Source organism: Lepisma saccharinum, chromosome 25, assembly GCF_977018435.1.
Source record: "Lepisma saccharinum chromosome 25, izLepSacc3.1, whole genome shotgun sequence".
In the NCBI taxonomy this organism is placed as follows: Eukaryota; Metazoa; Arthropoda; class Insecta; order Zygentoma; family Lepismatidae; genus Lepisma; species Lepisma saccharinum.
The window spans coordinates 50,647,626-50,666,468 of record NC_139253.1 but is presented as its reverse complement, the minus strand read 5'-3'; the positions used below and the strand labels follow the sequence as shown (position 1 = coordinate 50,666,468).

Sequence of the window (18,843 nt, the reverse complement as noted above, 5' to 3'; positions counted from 1 at the left end):
GCATACATCAATTTCATCATTTCATCACTCATCCCCATCTTCGCAAATTAGCCCAGAGGCACAAAACGCGAAGTAAAATAAACTAAATCAATCAATCATTAATTTGAAGCAAATCTTTAATTTTGTTAGTCAAAGTGGGAAAAAAAGTATAACTGACAGACGGAGAGATCGATCGAGATATTAAATATGCTGTTCTACTAGCAGCTTGTGCGTACATCTTTCAGTTAAAAAATTATCTTTGTACATGTAGTACGTAGTTTTCGAGGAATTAAAATATATCGATGGTTCGATTACTAATGGGAACAGTCAAACGGAGAGTTAACGTTGAATTAAGTTGATATTTTTTATATAATTTGGTACGTACACCAAATTACATCCACTTCTGAGATATTGACTGTTAAATCATGAGAGTGCGTAGACTAATTTATTTGTGGGTGTCTTAAGGGGAATTTCATTTGCCTACCTGTACAGTGCTAGCCTAATTGTCGTACCTATATGTTCCTTTCTCAATGGAATTATTAGGTATTTGAAGATGAAATTTAAACATTATAGTCTCTCATTATTCGAAATCACTTGAGCATGGGTTTTCCTATCATTGAGACGATATTTATATTATTTAAATAATGAAAATAAACAATTGAAAATCAATATTGGTAACTTCCTAATAACCAACTGCAACAAATGTTATACAATTCAAGGTATACTTTTACAGGTAATATCATCTGAATCCCTCTAATAATACAAATTAAATAATAGCAACTTCTCATTATTACAATTAGCCGATATGAAACCACTATTAATATCACTTATACCTTGCCCAACCACAAATCGGTTTGCATTTCTTTTTCTTGAGGACCAGGTTTCAATTTCCGTTGCAATTTGCAATCTTCTTGTTATGTAAAAAATTACTTAAACAAATAAGGCTTGTGAGTTGAAGTGCTCGGGAGAGGGATAGCGGCGATTAGGGGGGGCAAGGGGGCCAGTTGCCCCCCCCCCAATAATGTTTCGCCACTTTTGGCCCCGCACTACCCTAAACGTTATATATATAAGGAAATATACTGTCTTTGCCTTCCCCCCAGGTTACACTTTGCCCCCCTCCCCGGTTTTGGAACCCAATCGCCGCCACTGATGCTGGCCTATTTATATAGGAGCTCTGTGCTTGATTACTGATTATTATAAACACGCTTCCAAAAGTTAAGCACGCGATGGTAAAATCAACAAAAATGGAAAAGTAAAGCTTTGATTAACACAAAATTGCACATGAAGGTAGCAAATGTGTTTATGCATTAAAGAAAACAAGAATTGTGTACAAAGATGGAAAACAAAAATACTTTTCGTAAGTTATATGATGACGTCACATTTGGGTCATTAACATAATGATGTTTAAAGGCAAAAAGGCCAAAACAAAACTTACATTAATATGGTATGTGACCACCCCGGACCTTCACACAAACTTTACAACGATTTTCCATGCTTTCAATGAGGTGATCAACCATTGCAGATGAGAGCAATGGCCATTCCTCCATTAGGCCAGTTTCCAAGCCTCCGAGACTGGCTGGAGGAGAACGTGCAGATACAGCACGCCCGAGAGCATCCCAAAAGTTTTCAATGGGATTAAGGTCGGGGAAATATGCCGGCCACTCCATACGAGAAATGCTCCCACTTTCCAGGTACTCCTCAACGACGTTGGCTTCATGGGGACGGACATTACCGTCCATAAGGAGGAAATCGGGACCAACTGATTCAGCGTAGAGATTCACAATGGGGTCTAGGACTTCATCCCGATACCGCGCAGCCGTCACAGAACCGCCTTTAAAGATGTGCAGCTCGGTGCGATATCCCATTGAAATTCCAGCCCACACCATGACGCTGCCACCTCTGAATGCGTGATGTTCGATGATGTTCTTGGCCTGATTGCGTGTGCCTCGTTCTCTCCAGATCTTACACGCTTATCATCCGATTCCAGGGCAAATCTGGATTCGTCCGTGAACAGGACGTTGCACCAATCCGAGACAGTCCAATTGTCATGTTGACGACACCACTTTAATCTTGTCCCTATGGCTTGGACGGTTAGTGCAACACAAACACGTGGTACTCGGGCGTACAATCCCTTCATGTGAAGCCTTCGGCGCACAGTACTGGCAGATATTGTCTTACCAAGTGCCGCTGCAACCATGGATGTAATAGTTGGAGGTCGCTCGTCGATTCCGCTTGGCTACTAGCCTATATCAATATATCGATCATCAGAGGGGGCGGTAACCCTTGAACGACCGGGCACAGGTCTCCGGACAACTGTTTGACTTGTTTGGAATTGTTTCCACAATCGAGAAATTACCGAATGATCAACTCCAAAGAAAATAGCGACATCTTTGATTGATTGTCCTGCTTCAATGCGTCCGACAGCACGCCAGCGCTCAATATCTGTCATTCGTCTTCTTTCAGCCATAGAAACACGAATATTACAAAAATAATCCTACAAAAGTTATCAACACTTCGTATCAGCTTTTAAGTGCACCTCAAACCCTTCAGAATGCTGACGTCTTCAACGAAAGTGTGATGATTCTTGCAAGAAATCCTCGCTTTAATGCTATTTCAAGAGCACATATTAAGCACCGAGGTACAAATCATTCGCTCCTCTACTTACAAAAAGGAAGCTACACATAAAAACTGGCATCTACATCCGCAGCGATTTTCAGCCACTCAAATTCAAATATGCTTTCGAAAATTTGCATTGCGTGCTTAACTTTTGGAAGGCAGTGTAGTAAACAATATCAAATTGTTTTGGGGAGGGAGAGAGAGCGGGCCATCTCAAATGAAACGAAACTCACTTTTTTTTAAATGCAAATATTATTTTAATTACTTTAATCTTAGTTTCTCTACATGCGCACGCCTGAGAGTTAAACATATTTCGAATGTTGGCTTTCGGTTGTGTGACTGACATAGACAGGCACTCAAATCAAGATACTTTGTATCACATTACGTTTGTACTAGCTAGATGCTCCTGTCCACAGAACTTCACGTTTCTATCTATAGTAGTTTCTGAGAATACGATGTGTTTTCTTGTATGATTGCTTTGGATTGCATCATGTACAGACAAATGGAGAATATGGATAGATAGACAATTCTTCCCAAATTCATATGAACATTTTAAGACTCACACAATTCGAAACTGGTTGCCTTACCTTCTACAAGAGATTTCCATGAAATATCTGCACGCCAATTATAAACGATTCGGTTGCGTGGTAACTACTTTGACAAATAATCCAAGGAAAATGTACCAACAGTATCCAACAACAATGAACAAAATTTTGCTTAGTCTGGAAATATAATTTCCTACTGTTTTTGAATCTCTATGTGGCATTATAAGTAAACATAGTAATTTCTTATTTTAGGTACGGTTCCCAACAAATAATTAAGAAATATTAGATGTTCTTCTTACTTAGTGTCCTCTGAAAACTATAACAAACTTCATATGAGTGAGACATATTTTGCTGTTGATTTGTTGTTGTTGATTTGGTGTTTTAAGTCCACTTTATGCACAGTAAGGCTAATCGGGACTGGACTTACAGTTTAAAGTGGGATCCGAACAACTATGTACCTCCATCGGGTATCGAACCCGGGGCCCCTTGATTACAAGGCAACGCCGCTACCACTGCGCCATCGAGGAGGCCCTAAGAGACATATTTTACATCAGTGTAATTCATAAGTAAAAAAGTATCTAATATCTCAAGCTGCTGTGTGTCTATGGAGACTGTCTACACGGTTTTTGAAAGCTAGGAGAGATGGAAAATACGAGAGATGGTGCAGAATTTAAAATGTGTCCATTGTTCATTTTCATTTGTTTAATTCCTACGGACAGACTGACGAACCAATCAAAATTATTTGTGTAGCATTAAACTAACATTTGCTACGTCTTCAATTCTAGAAAATTTTAGATTTTTCACATATTGCCTAAAACGTCTTGGTACACGTCAGAGTTCACCTACGCATCGATCAAAAGTAAAGGAGGGCCTCCCCGATCGCGTAGTGTTAAGGTCGAGAGGTTCCTTGTTCGATACCCTGTGGAAGTACAGTCACCAGCAATAAAAATTAGACACCTATATCCTGAAACACTCCGTTTCCTGCAATGGAAGTCTATGTTTTCGTTGAAAAGTAAGTTTATAGATATTCCAACACATTTATCACTTCTAGGTGATTCACAAAGCACTTCTTCAACATTATTTAATGATGTGGATGTAGACTCAGCATCACTTGAGAGTTCACAAGGGGATGTGAAATCAGTACCGGGAAGAACGTTTGCAATAAGGTCGGCACACTGCGAGGAAGCAAGGAATTTTCACAATTCTAGCGAGAGTCACTGCGCGACTTTTTGCAAAAAAAAAATTTGCAAAATTGAACTTTGCGGCCGCTTAGATTGTGTTTGGAATGTTGTGTTTTTCTTCATGCTGCATGGGAATAATAATTCAAATTATTATTATTATTATTATTATTATTATTATTATTATTATTATTATTATTATTATTATTATTATTATTATTATTATTATTATTATTATTATTATTATTATTATTATTATTATTATTATTATTATTATTATTATTATTATTATTACTGTCGCAGATCTTTGACTGTGATAAATTAGCCATTTTTATTTTTTTCTACAGCATTTTCCATAATATTTCAAAAGCTCAAGGGGGGGTTTAAACCCGGTAATCCCCCCTTGCGTACGTCACTGGCGTTATGTGCGTTGCCTAACTGTATGGCGGTGGCAGAGAATATCCCATTGAAAAGTTGGTATTAAAATCCAGTTATCGCCGTAGAGTTACGCAACATAACGCCTTTCATGGAAGTGAGTTTCTCAGGATCTACGCGTCACATTTTTATTGCCGGTGACTGTACATGGCGGTTCGGATCCCAATTTAAACTGCACTACCAGTCTCGATTAGCAGGGCCTCCCGGATGGCGTAGTGGTAACGTCGTCGCCTTGTAAAAGGGGTCCCGGGTTCGATACCCGGTGTAGGCACATGGCACAGTGGTTCGGATCCCACTTTAAACTGTAGGTCCAGTCTCGATTAGCCTTCCTGTACATAAAGTGGACTTAAAAGAACAAATCAATCAATCAGTCTCGATTAGCCTTATGTGCATAAAGTGGACTTAAAACAAGAAATCAAAGCGAATTAAAAGTAAGGACCAAACCAGGAAAACCGTCCCAGGCCATTCATTTACCCCCCGCCACCATATTTCACTGTCGACAAAACACACTGTTACAAATAGAGTTTCGCCAGGCACCCGAAAAGTCCACCTCACACGTTCATCCGACTACCAGATCATACACCGTGACCCATCTTCCACATGGCGATGTTGTTTGCACCACTCCAAAGGAAGTCAGACATTGGTGTATGTGTTTGATCAATGGCTTCCTAGCACCAGCACGACTATTAAAACCAAGTTCTATAACTGACCTCTGCACCTGAGCTGCGACGGAATTCCCCTGCAATCGTTGATAAGGCTGTCTGACGACTGATTCGCACAGCACACTCCAGAGTTCACAGGTCCCTAGCGAAAAGTGTCTTGGGCCAACCAGAGCGATGATTGGGTTCAGTGCTTCCATGACGTTTCCACTTGGCATTGACATCGCTAACACTGCACAGGGGCACATTTAATTGCTGAGAAATCTCTCTGATGAAATACCCAAATTTATGGGCCCCGGCTATCATGCCCTGTTCAAACTCTCCGTTTAGTTATTGTAACAACAAAAGCGTCTAATGTGTTCTTGGATTTGAGTTGATAAACCTTTTCGAGCAGACATCATCTCCGGGTAGGTATAAACTCAGGGCAAGCCCTCGTACCTACTGGTCCGTTGGGGGAGAATGAGTCAAGGCAAGAACTTAATATACCGTTCCCTGCTCCTACCAAAATAGACAATAGTTAGGCTGGAGTTAGAGTTGTCACATTCAGTGACGTCATATTGGGCAAGTTCACTTGGAACATAGGAGTGTCCAGTAACTTTTGGCTATATAATGTAGCCAACATGCTCCAAAAATTTGAGAAATGAGTCTCATTCATACTGTTCTTGGACTTTGGTTATGTCTTGCGTATCGTACCCTAGGCGCTGGGTGAAAATGACAAGTCTGCTGTTATGCTTAACCTAACAGGAAGCAGACAAATTAATGCTTAATGAGAAATTACGCAAACGTTAGGGAGGAGTGTTGATGGTGAAAAACAGTTGGCAAGTGAGCGAGAGGGAGTGAGGATCGGGGATTGAGAGAGCAAGTAAGTTGGGGGACGATTATTGAACAGTGGTGCGTGAACAGAGTGAATTCTGACATGTGACAATTGAGATTATTGATTCAGTCGTAGAGAGTATAAAACCCATTTATTGTACATGTCAATTCTTGCCATTCTTCTCGAGTGCGACCTCTCGCACATCCCACATTTAGGCCAAGCGAGTAATGACTTTCGGAAGATGAATGAGTAGTATAATTAATGCTATAACCAGGACAAGAAAGTATGAACCCCTCTGAAGCAGATTTGGCTACACTTAAAACAAGCTCAACATGCCCATATGAGCTTTTTGCTCAAGTGTAGTACCCCCTCTAATCCAAGATTTTTGTAAAAAAGCCCTCATGGATTCCATGAGAAAGTATGAACCCCCTCGGATTGATGAGGCTACACTTATAAAAGGCACTTCTGTGAGATTGTTGTCCATAAACTTGTCAAAAATATGCCCCTCTTGATATTTTTTTTGGCCACACTTAAAACTAAGCCAAGCTGCTCATAAGAGCCACACACCCATACCCACCCATATTTACTTCCGGTCTATTTTTGGCTATTTCTGCCCACTTCCGGTCTATTTCCGGTCTATTTTTGGCCATTTCTACCCATTTCTGCCTACTTCCGGTCCACTTCCGGTTTACTTCCGGTCCACTTCCGGTCCACTTCCGGTCCACTTCCGGTCCACTTCCGGTTTGACCACTTCCGGTCCACTTGTGGCCAAGTTGTGGCCTATTTCTGGTTTATTTACAAGGGTGGTTCAATAATTATTGTCCCTGACATATAAGCAGTATTATTTTTCCACAAAGTCCCCCTTCACAGTAATGCACTTCTTCCACCTATGCTGTAAAGCCACTATGCCAGCTTCAAAGAATGTCTGTGGCTGAGCCGTGAGCCATTCTTCCGCAGCGTCCATAACAGCAGCATTTGAGGGAAAATGCGTCCCCTTGAGGTGCTCCTTCAACCTCGGGAACAAATGAAAGTCACTAGGGGCGAGGTCGGGTGAGTAGGGAGGGTGTTCCAACACATGGAAACCAGCAGCATGGATTACGGCACCAGTAACATGGCTTCTGTGTGCTGGAGCATTATCGTGGTGAAACAGCACTTTTCGCTGCAACATCCCACGCCGTTTCTCCTTGATTGCTTCGCGTAACTTAGGGATTAGGGCTGCATAATAGTCCCCAGTAACAGTGTGTCCCACCAGGTAGTCAATAAGTAGCACACCCTTCGCATCCCAAAAAATTGTGGCCATAACCTTGCGTGCTGATGCTTGCACCCTGAATTTGCGGGGGGGAGGTGAATTGCTGTGCCGCCACTCCATACTCTGTCGTTGGGACTCGGGATCATAGTGGTGGAGCCATGTCTCATCCACTGTCACAAACCTATCACAGAACTGCTTCAGGTCTACCCCCATCAGCTCCAAACCAGCCCTTGAACATTGAACTCTGTCTTTCTGTTGTTCACGGGATAACATTTTGGGACCAATCGCGCTGACACCTTTCTGAATCCCAGGTGTTCATGCACAATGGTTTCCACTGAGCCTACAGAGATGTGCATGATGTCTGCTAACTGTTGCACCGTGATTCTTCTGTCAGCCATAATCATGTCATGCACAGCATCAATGTTTTCTGGGGTGGATGCTGTTGTTGGAGGACCAGCACCAGGGGCCTGTTGACAGCTTTCCCTGCCGCAACGGAAATCGCGGCACCAGTTTTTTACCACCTGGTAGGTAGGAGCCCCATCACCCAACACACTGACCATGTCCTCATGAATCTCCTTTGGGCTTAGCCCCTTTTTCTGGAGGTACTTGATGACAGCTCGTTGTTCGGTTTTCTCCATTTTTCAAACTAAGTGCCACCTCTTACACATAAAAAGAGAAAAACAAATTTACTGTAGCACCTACGGTTCTGAAATTTTGCATATAGGCATCTAAGACATTAGGCTACAATATCCCCATCATTCATTGCAATTCATATCCTCTAAGTATGCCGGGGACAATAATTATTGAATCGCCCTCGTATATTGCATTATGCTGTGCAACAAATTATTATCCAATAAATTATTAGATACGTGTTGTTTTCTGATTGGGTGCTTATGACATAATGTGATTATGTGTTATATTCTGATTGGTCTATTGTTTCAGATGTGTTGTTTTCTGATTGGTTGCTTATGACATAATGTGATGATGTGTTATATTCTGATTGGCCTATTGTTTCAATGCGGTCCGTGCTTAGGGTATATAAAGAGATTTTGCATTGCATATCAGCCAGTATTGTAAGAGCTGTTGAAGAGTAAGGTTGTATTGTTCCAGTGCTGCTTATATTTTTTAATTGCAGATTTGTATAAATTGAATTACAAATCACACTGCTGAACCCAACTGATATTTTTATCCAGTATAGAGATTTGTTTTGAACCCCAAGAAATTTTATATAAATACCAAAGCCAAAAATATTAGCACACATACACACACACATACACACACACACAAAGCACAGTGCTGAACCCAACTGATATTTTTATCCAGCATAGAATTTTGAATTGAAGCCCAGGAAATTGTATATAATAAACAACAACAAAAATGCCGAATCAAAAATATTGTAATCAATGCAATAAGAATATATCCAGCCCCAATTGGGCCAAGCACCAAAAGATTTGTGACCCAGACAAATACAGAACTCCCACAAAAATATGCCCCAAATGCAATAGAAAATATAACATGCAATACTTCACATATACACATAAAAATACTTGTTCTGCACAGTCATCAACATTGCCCCCACAAGCATCTACATCTGGTCTGAAAAGGAAGCATGAAGCACCTGTTAATGCTGGACCTGCAAAGCAGCTATGCTATGCACCTATCCATAGCAGTTTTAATGCCCAACTTAGGGATTACCGGTTTGTATCAGAGCCAAGATGTGGTATTAACAATTTTCTGAACAATATAAATCCTGATCTGCAGGCAATTCTTAATGCACAAAATGGTTCTTATAAGCTGTCCCTCAAATTGTATACACAATATAAGAAGCCAAACGGCACAAAATTTACACAGCCCCACAGAACAGAAACTGTACCTGTATATTCAAATGCAAATTCAGACACAATAATAAGCAGGTTGATAGATCAATTGAATATTAAACACTCTGAATTTGCAGCAAAAGAGTCTGGATGGAGCCTGTGTGGCTCTCCACACAAGTTATATGTTAATATTTCTGAATTCTGCCCATTACAAGGATCTACATATTTGCCATTACCTGCCAATATCAAAAACAAAACAGCCGTGGTTAATATAAAAAATACCGACCAGAAATGCTTTTTGTGGTGTATATTAGCTGCTTTGTACCCAGTTTCAAGGCATCCTGAAAGAATAAGTTATTACAAACAACATGAACACTTTTTTGACGATGCAATGGAGGGTTTAGAATATCCAATGTCTGTTCAGAATATTGATAAATTTGAAAAAAGAGCCAGGGATATCAATGGCAAACAATTATCTATTAATGTATTTATTTGTTCCACTGGCAATTGCCCGATAGAACCTCTCAGAATAAGTACAATTGATGATGAATCTGCTATTCCAATTGATCTGCTCTTAATTGAAGGGGATGGCACATATCATTACACTCTGATACATAATCTTGAAGCTTTAGTGAGAACACAACTAGACAAATCTAATAGAATATTTAAGTTGTGCAGAAGATGTTTAACTGTATTTGATGGTCAAAAAATGGTGAATGGGGTTCAGGAAAAAAATGCAGAAATTGCAAAAAACAAGTTAATTGAGCATCTGAAATATTGTGGCAATCATAAACCTGTTCATATGGTGATGCCTAATCCAAGTGAAAATTGCAAATTCAAAAAGTTTGAAGCCTTGTTGGAACACCCAGCATATATTGCCTGTGATTTTGAATCAATCCTCAAATCTCTTGCATCCTGCAATCCAGATCCTGAAGAATCTTCAATTACACCATACCAGCTACATGAACCTTCCAGCTTTTGTTATGTGGTTGTACAGGATGGTGTTGTTAGTAAAGAATATTCATACATGGGGCCAGATGCCATCAAAATATTTGCACATAGAATAGAAAATGAGTGCCGTGACATAGCATCTAACATCTTATTAAAATCAAAACCCATGTTGCCTTTAACAGAGAAACAGATTGAAGATTTCAACAATGCAGAAAAATGCCCGGTATGTGATTCTGAATTTTCAGATACAAATATCAAGGTGAAACACCATTCTCATACAGATGGTAAATTCTTAATGGCCCTGTGTAATAGCTGTAATATTCAGATCAAGAGACCAAGATTTGTCCCCATATTTTGCCATGGAGCATCCAATTATGATTTCCATCATTTGATCAGATATGAGGGGTTTGAGAAGCAGAATTTAAATATTTTAGCTGAAAATGATGAAAAATATATATCTATTAGCAAAACAATTAAAGTTAATGGTGTTCCTATTCACATAAGATTTCTTGATTCTTACAGATTTTTATCTGCTAGCCTGGCTACACTGGCCACTCAATTATCTGATGATCAATTCAAAATCACACGTGCATTGTTTCCAAATCAGGATCTGAAATTAATTAGGCGGAAGGGTGTATATCCATATGATTATGTTACAGATTTTTCTAAATTTGATGAGTGTTCTTTGCCACCACAAGAAGAGTTTTACAGCAAAATCAGAGGATCTGGAATCACTGATGAGGATTATCACCATGCCCAATTCATGTTTAACAATTTAAAATGCCGGACATTTGGTGATTATCACATGGCATATTTGAAACTTGATGTGACCCTCTTAGCTGATATAATGCAGGCATTCAGAAAATCTTCTATGCAAAATTATAAACTGGACCCAGTGTATTTTTTCAGTGCCCCGGGCCTAGCATGGGCTGCAATGTTTTTCAACACTAAAAAGCAATTGGATCTGATCCAAGATCAAAATATGTATCTGTTTATGGAGAAAGGTATAAGAGGGGGGATGGTGCAATGTTCTCAGAGATATGCCAGAGCAAATAACAAGCTTATTCCCAATTATGATCCAGCACGGCCATCAAATTATATAGTGTATGTAGATGCCAACAGCCTCTATGGTCATGCTATGATGCAAAAACTGCCATATGCAGGGCTTGAATGGGTTGAAGATTTCAATATTGAGGATCTTCAGAACTATGATGACCGTGAATATGGCCTAATCTTAGAGGTTGATCTGATAATTCCAAAAAATTTCCACAAAAAATTTTCTGATCTGCCCCCAATTCCTGAGGTTCAGTGCTCACCTGGCTCTAAACAGAAGAAGCTCATGATGACACTGGAGTCAAAACAAGGCTATGTCATATATTACAAGAACCTCCAGTTCCTGATGAAACATGGTGTCCAAGTGACCAAAATTGGCAAAGTTTTGAGGTTCAGACACTCAAAATGGTTGAAACCATACATTGATACAAATACAGAGCTTCGAACATCTGCAAAGAGCCAATTTGATAAGGCCTTGTTTAAATTGATGGTTAATTCTGTGTATGGCAAAACTATTGAAAATGTCAGAAAACATACCGATGTTAAAATAATTACTGACCCCAGCCTGAGCAAAAAATTGGTTGCAAAGCCTAATTTCAATTATAGAAGAATTTATGATGAAAATATGACACTTTTCAACATGAAAAAAACAAAAATTAAGTTTGATAAGCCTATTTATGTAGGGGCTGCAATATTGGATTTGGCCAAATTACATATGTTAATATTGTATTATGATGTGTTGAAACCTTTTTATAAGGATCGTGTAAAATTGATGTACATGGACACGGATAGTTTTGTTCTTGATATTAAAACAGAAGATGTTTATCAAGATATGGCACAGCCTGAATTGTTTCAATACTTTGATACCAGTGAATTGCCAGGCTATTTGAATATTCAACCCCACAACAAAAAAGTGCCCGGCAAGTTAAAAGATGAGACACTTGGTGATGTTATTGTGGAATTTGCTGGGTTAAGTGCCAAGATGTACAGTTTTAAAACATGTAGTGCTGTTGTCAAAAAAGCCAAGGGCATTGGCAGAGTTACTGTTGAAAAAGAGCTCCAATTTGATGATTATAAAAATTGCCTCAAATCCCAGAGTTTAATCAGAACATCAGAATCCAGAATTCAGAGTGTGGATCACTTATTGACTAGCAATATTGTAAGAAAAGTGGCTCTGGACCCACATGATGATAAGAGATGCATTTTATCATGTGGCATACATACTTTACCATGGGGGCATTGTGATTTGAAAAATGGGAATCAATGCACAAGCACAGAGCATGATTTGAAATAAATAAACATGCCTATGAACTTATTTGGGTTCAAAAAACAGGCTATTATGGAGCTGCCAACACCACAACCCTCTTCTGATATGCTGTCTAAACTGAGTGGCTTGTTAATTATTCATCTGAACAGCATACTTACAGATATTGATGATGAAACAGGCAAAACATTGTACATATTTAACAATAATTTAAATCATTACCAATTACCTGTAGGTGGGCAATTGCAATTTATTACAACCCCTGAGGGTGATGTTAAAATTTCAGTAGGGAGAAATATTTACAGAATTAAGCACTCAAACATGGTTTCTGGCACTGTTTATACTGTTTCTGCTGGTGACTGCTTATATATTGAGGTCCCTGGATCATATGACAAACTTATACCCTTTTTTATAGAATTAAGAATCAGATACTCTATAATAAATAACTACTAAACAAAATGCCTAATGATATTTTTGGCCATACAAGACATGAAGATCACAGTGATGAGATTTTGATGCTTGATGTCAGAGTCAAGAAATTAAGAAGTGATTTACAAGCTTTACAAACCACACTCAATGCCAGTCTTCAATTAGAAATTACAAATTTGCAATCACAATGCATGGACCCTCTTCTTAAAATTGATTCTGAACTCAAATTGCTGCTTCAGAAATATACTGACCTGGCCACATTGGATAATTTTCAAAGTTTGGAAGAAGCTGTAGCAGCTCTTCAAGCCAAATTTAAGACCCAGGCTAACAACTCTGAGCAATTGAAACAACAATTGGAAGAGCAAATAAATAATGTCCAGACACAACTACAAACAATTGTCAAAAGCATAAAATCACAAGAAGATTTTGATCTAGTGATTTCCACTCTAAAAGAACAGATTCAGTCACTCCAAATACCTAATCTGGACCCTCTGAACAATGCCATAGCCGAGGTTAAAGAAAAAATTGAGACACTTGAAAATTTTATGAACAACTTGCCATCTTCTGATGCTTTGAATGCAATAACTCGGAGTGTAGCAAATATTAAGCTGCAACTTGAAACATATGAAGATTTTGGAAAAATTCAAAGTTCCATAACCCATCTTGAAGGTACAATAGCAGCAGTGCAAAGTGATTTGGCAAATGTTCTAGAATCCAGATTGCCTGGGATTGTAGATACCCTTGTCAGTGTCCAGCAACAAATCACAAAGCTTGAAAACCTCAACACTGAATCTGAACTATCTCATTTTCATCACTTGATAGATGATATCCAAACAAAACTTGAAATTTTACAACAATCCACACCCTCTCAGGCAGATATAGCCCTGCTCCAAAATGCCATGCAAAATGTGGCTGATGCTTCTGAATTACACAATGTGAAATTGGCACTTGAATTTTTGCAAAATACAGTATCAAATTTGCCTACATCACAGGAACTTAAAAATATTAAGAGGGCAGTGAATAGGATATTGAAATCAGAAGATATCAAGAATATCCAGGCAGAGATCAAACATCTCACACAGACAGTGGCCACTCTACCAACAAATCAACATATTAATGAATTGCATGCCCTGTTTGAGGATATCAGAAGGCAGGTCCATGATCTTACTGCTCAAAATTCAAAATTGGCAGTTGTTGAAAATTTGCAACAAATTGTAGCTAATATCAAGCAACAGCTAGGGACCATGGAATCCAATCAAGCAAATGCTCTGTCTGTTTTTGCCACCCAGCTTCAAGATATTGTGCAACAATACAAAAAACTTGCTGTTGACATAAGAATCAAGCCTGGGCACGATGAGATTGTTAGAACCATCAATGAGCACCTCGAATCTGTAACTGTAACAAGCAGATTGCTCACAGCAGAAAAGGAAATAACAGGCATAATCGAGAATCCAAAACATTCAGTAATTCTTGAATTGTACAGCATCCCCAACAAAGAATATGATTCTCCATTTACACCAGGTGGCAAAATATATATGCTGTCCCCTGCACAATTTTATTACCAATTTTTTGTTGGGGGCACATTGAGACCAATCAAGATCAAATATTGGCTTCAGCCACAGGCACACCACTACCCCACCTTATCAATAACAAATGCTGATAACAAAGTGAAAATCACCAGTGTAGAATTGGAGGATTTTACAGATCCCAATACATTGGAAACAGCCTATACTGAAGATGATGGCTCTTTGGAATTTAAAATACATATTGGGGACAAATTATATTTAGAAAATCCTGCAGTCTCAGCTGCTGAACACCCCATAGTTGCAATATTCTTGTTTACATATTATGTCTAGAAAAATTATTGTTGATGAATTACACAGACAAGCCCGACATAATTTTCAGAGACTCCCAGTAGTCACAAAGGGCATAGATGATTTATGGCAAAGCGACTTGATTGAAATGGCAAGTGGGCAGTTGAAAAACTTAGACAAAATCAACAAGGGCCACAAGTATCTACTCACTGTAATAGACACATTTTCAAAATTTGCTTGGGCTGTGCCACTCAAATCCAAGACTGGAAAATGTGTTACAGAAGCCATCAGAACAATCATCAATCAGAGTGGAAGATCCCCGCGCTATTTGCAAACAGATAATGGCAAAGAATTTTATAATTCAGTGTTTCAACAATTTATTAAAAGCCAGGCAATAAAACATTATTCGAGTTACAGTGACCTCAAGGCCTCAATTGTAGAGAGATTCAACAGAACCTTAAAAAATCTTATGTATAAACAATTTACACTGCAGGGTAATTATAAATGGATTAATATTCTTCCAGAACTTCTACATAAATATAACAACTCGGTCCATTCCACAATCAACATGAAACCCTCTGAAGTAACTTCATCTGATGAGCAAAAATTGATCAGCACTGTTTATTATCCTAGATATCAGCCAACAATAAGAAAGGCCAAATACAGGGTGGGGGATCAGGTAAGAATCAGCAAATATAAGCACTTATTCAAGAGAGGCTTTACAAGAAACTGGAGCACTGAATTATTTACAGTGGTTCAAGTTAAACCTGGGACCCTTAACACATATATAATAAAGGATCACCGAGGAGAAATTCTCAAAGGCAGGTTCTATGAACAAGAGCTCAACAAAACTAAACAGCCTGACACATATCTCATAGAAAAAATCATCCGCAGAAAAGGCAATAAATTATTTGTCAAATGGCTAGGACTTCCAGAACACAGCTGGATCGATGCAAACAAAATAATAATATGAACACCTGGGATGTTATAAAAAGGCTCCCAGAACCTGAACAACAAAATAAGAGAAATGGCAAATTGCTACCTGATAATATTAGGTGTCTTATTGTTGGGCCATCTGCTTGTGGTAAAACTACACTAATGGTTGATAATTTTTTATTGGCACCCAACTGGTTAGACTGGAAAAACAGGCACTTGTATATCTTCTCTAAGAGCTTGGAACAATTAAAATATCAGCAGCTGATGAAGCTATATGATGGATTGGATATTGCCACTTTTGAACCAGATGTTAAGCCACTTCATGAATGTCTCGATAATTCTGTTGTTGTGTTTGATGACATTATATTGGATAATCAAAACAAGGTTAGAAATTTCTTTACACAGGGCCGGCACAAAAACATTGATTGCTTCTACCTGGCACAGACTTTTTCAAAAATACCCAAGCAGCTGATCCGAGACAACAGCAATTTTATATGTGTGTTTCATCAAGACCATACCAACCTCAAACACATACATGATGAATATGTAGGTGGGGACTTGAGCTACAATGATTTTTCCAAGATTTGCAGCAAGTGCTGGAACCAGGACAGTTATGGGTTTGTCACAATTGATATGACAAGAACACCCAATACTGGCAAATACAGAAATAAAATCAACAATTTTCTAGACATTGAAACATAAATAAATAACCATGAAAAGGCCAATTATTGATGATCTTAAGTTAAGAGATTATCTTGTAAAAAGATTTAAGGGATGGAAATCAGAGAACCGTGGAATTTATGAAAAACACAAACAAACAGAACAGCCTGTAATTGATGCTATTAATAATTTAGGTAAAAATATCAAAACTGTTACAGAGCAAAATCAAAATTTGCTCACAGAGCTTGTACCTGTAGCTGCAAGGAACATATTAGATTATCCATTCACCCCACTTTCAAGTATTCATACACCTAGTCCTATTGCTCCTAGAAGAATTGAGGCTAGTCAGGATCCTATTGAATTGGGTCTTCTTGCTCAAAAATATTTAACCACACCTAAAGACAATAAAGATGAGGTTTTTGGCTTATATGCTGACACAGAGCTTGATGGGAGCATCATACATAGAATTGGCAATTTCAGAGTAACATTTATGGGAGATGATATAATTGTATATTCAGAATCTCGTCTTGGAGAAAAAGGTGCTTTTGTTAAGTATCTCGGAACACCTGGATTGTGGGAACTCATGACTAGGAAAAGGCCTGGCAGCTATACAGATCAAGATTATGAGGATTACAAAGAAATATTAATAAAATCAGATGCTCTATACCAGAACAATGATCCCACACAAAAAAGAGTCAAGTCTAGCAGTGGGGCAAAATACAATAATTTAATCAAGCCCATATGGTCTCAAATCAAGACTGGCAGTGGAATCAAACAATACAACACCCTGCCTAAAGAATTTGTGTGGGTTGATGATGTCAGGAAACTTGTAGATAGGCTATTGGTAATAGCTGGGGAGGAAAATGCTGGCAACAACAATTTTTACAATGAAAAGGTTGGAATTATGGACATGATAAGCACCAAATTGTCTAATTTTATAGTGAATGACACTAAGGGGATTGGATATCTCATAAAAATTATTAATACTCTACCACCTAAATTTTGGAATATTTCTGAGGGTCGGGGCCTTGTTAATGACATTATAAACAAGCTGCCATTTGAACTACACATTCCAGGCTATCAATATTGTGGTCCAGGCACAAAACTGGATCATAGATTAAACAGAGGTGATCCTGGTATTAATCCCTTAGATGCTGCTTGTAGAGACCATGACATAGCATACAACACACATTCTGATCTTGACAAGAGACATGTTGCAGATAAGAAATTAGAAGAGGCTGCATTTGGCAGATTTGTAAGCAAAGATGCTTCTTTAAGTGAAAAAATAGCAGCATTGGGAACCACCATAGCTATGAGCACCAAACAAAAACTGGGGTGGGGGCTGTGAATATGTATATAATAAACCTACAATGAAGGCCAAGGGTGTTATGTATCAAATACCTTATGCAGGTCTCAAATCTCTTAAAACTATTGACAGTCTCGTAACCAAAAAGCAGCGCAAGAAAAAAAATTCTTGTATTGCAAAGGGACATGGTATGAAATTGTTGCTTAGTACCCCCCAATTAAAAAAATTACAGCAATCAAGAAACAAATCACATGTGGGGGGATTCATATTTACCATTCCTGCCATCTTAGCTGCTCTCGGGGCTGTGGGGAGCTTGGCCGGGGGATCAGCCGCCATAGCAAAAACAGTAATAGATGCCAAGAAAAATAGGGCAGAATTAGATGAGCAGAGGCGCCATAACCTGGCCATGGAGAAACAAGGCAAAGGTGTTAAGAGAGCCATGAATAAGTTTTAAAAAAACAAGAGCCGCTTACAAACCAAGATATTGAAGCTTTAATCAAGCCACTGGGCATCAAACATTTTAGAGGTGTGTACATGTCTGATTCTTTACCGGAACAACCACTCAACAAAGAGTGTGGCATTGTTAATTTGGATGAGTACAAAAATCAAGGCACTCACTGGATTTGTTATCTTAAATATTTAAAAAATGAGGCATTTGTGTTTGATTCATTTGGAGGTGTTCCACCTGAAAATTTAATAAAATATCTAAATTCAGCTAATCTTTATTACAATAATGCCCGTGTTCAAAACTTCAAAGATGTTAATTGCGGACATTTGTGCTTATCTGTTCTTAGATACATGTCTCAAATAAATAAACCATCAATTGAAGATTTTCAAAAAGCCTTGTGGTATCTGAAACATCATGGGGGTATTTCATCTCACCAGCCAAAATTCAATATTGAAACTCAAATTGCATGATGATATTGTATATCCCAAAACAATAGCTCTCAGAGCATTTTATGGCATGTACCTAATCCCCAATATTACACACCACAACAATACAATTGCAGTAGGGGATGAAAAAATTGTCATTACTCCAGGGCAATATAATCTCTCCACTCTAAATGCTCAATTACCCAGAGGTGTAGTGTTAAGTCAAAATTCTGTCACTCACAGAGTAGAGATTGTATCTGCCACA

At 38.5% G+C, this 18,843-nt stretch overlaps 1 protein-coding gene across 1 annotated transcript in view; it reads right to left on the bottom strand.

Annotated features, from left to right (window-relative positions):
* LOC145978638 (uncharacterized) overlaps positions 1–18,843 on the bottom strand; it is a 54,424-nt gene that overhangs the window by 18,696 nt on the left and 16,885 nt on the right. The window lies entirely within an intron of this gene.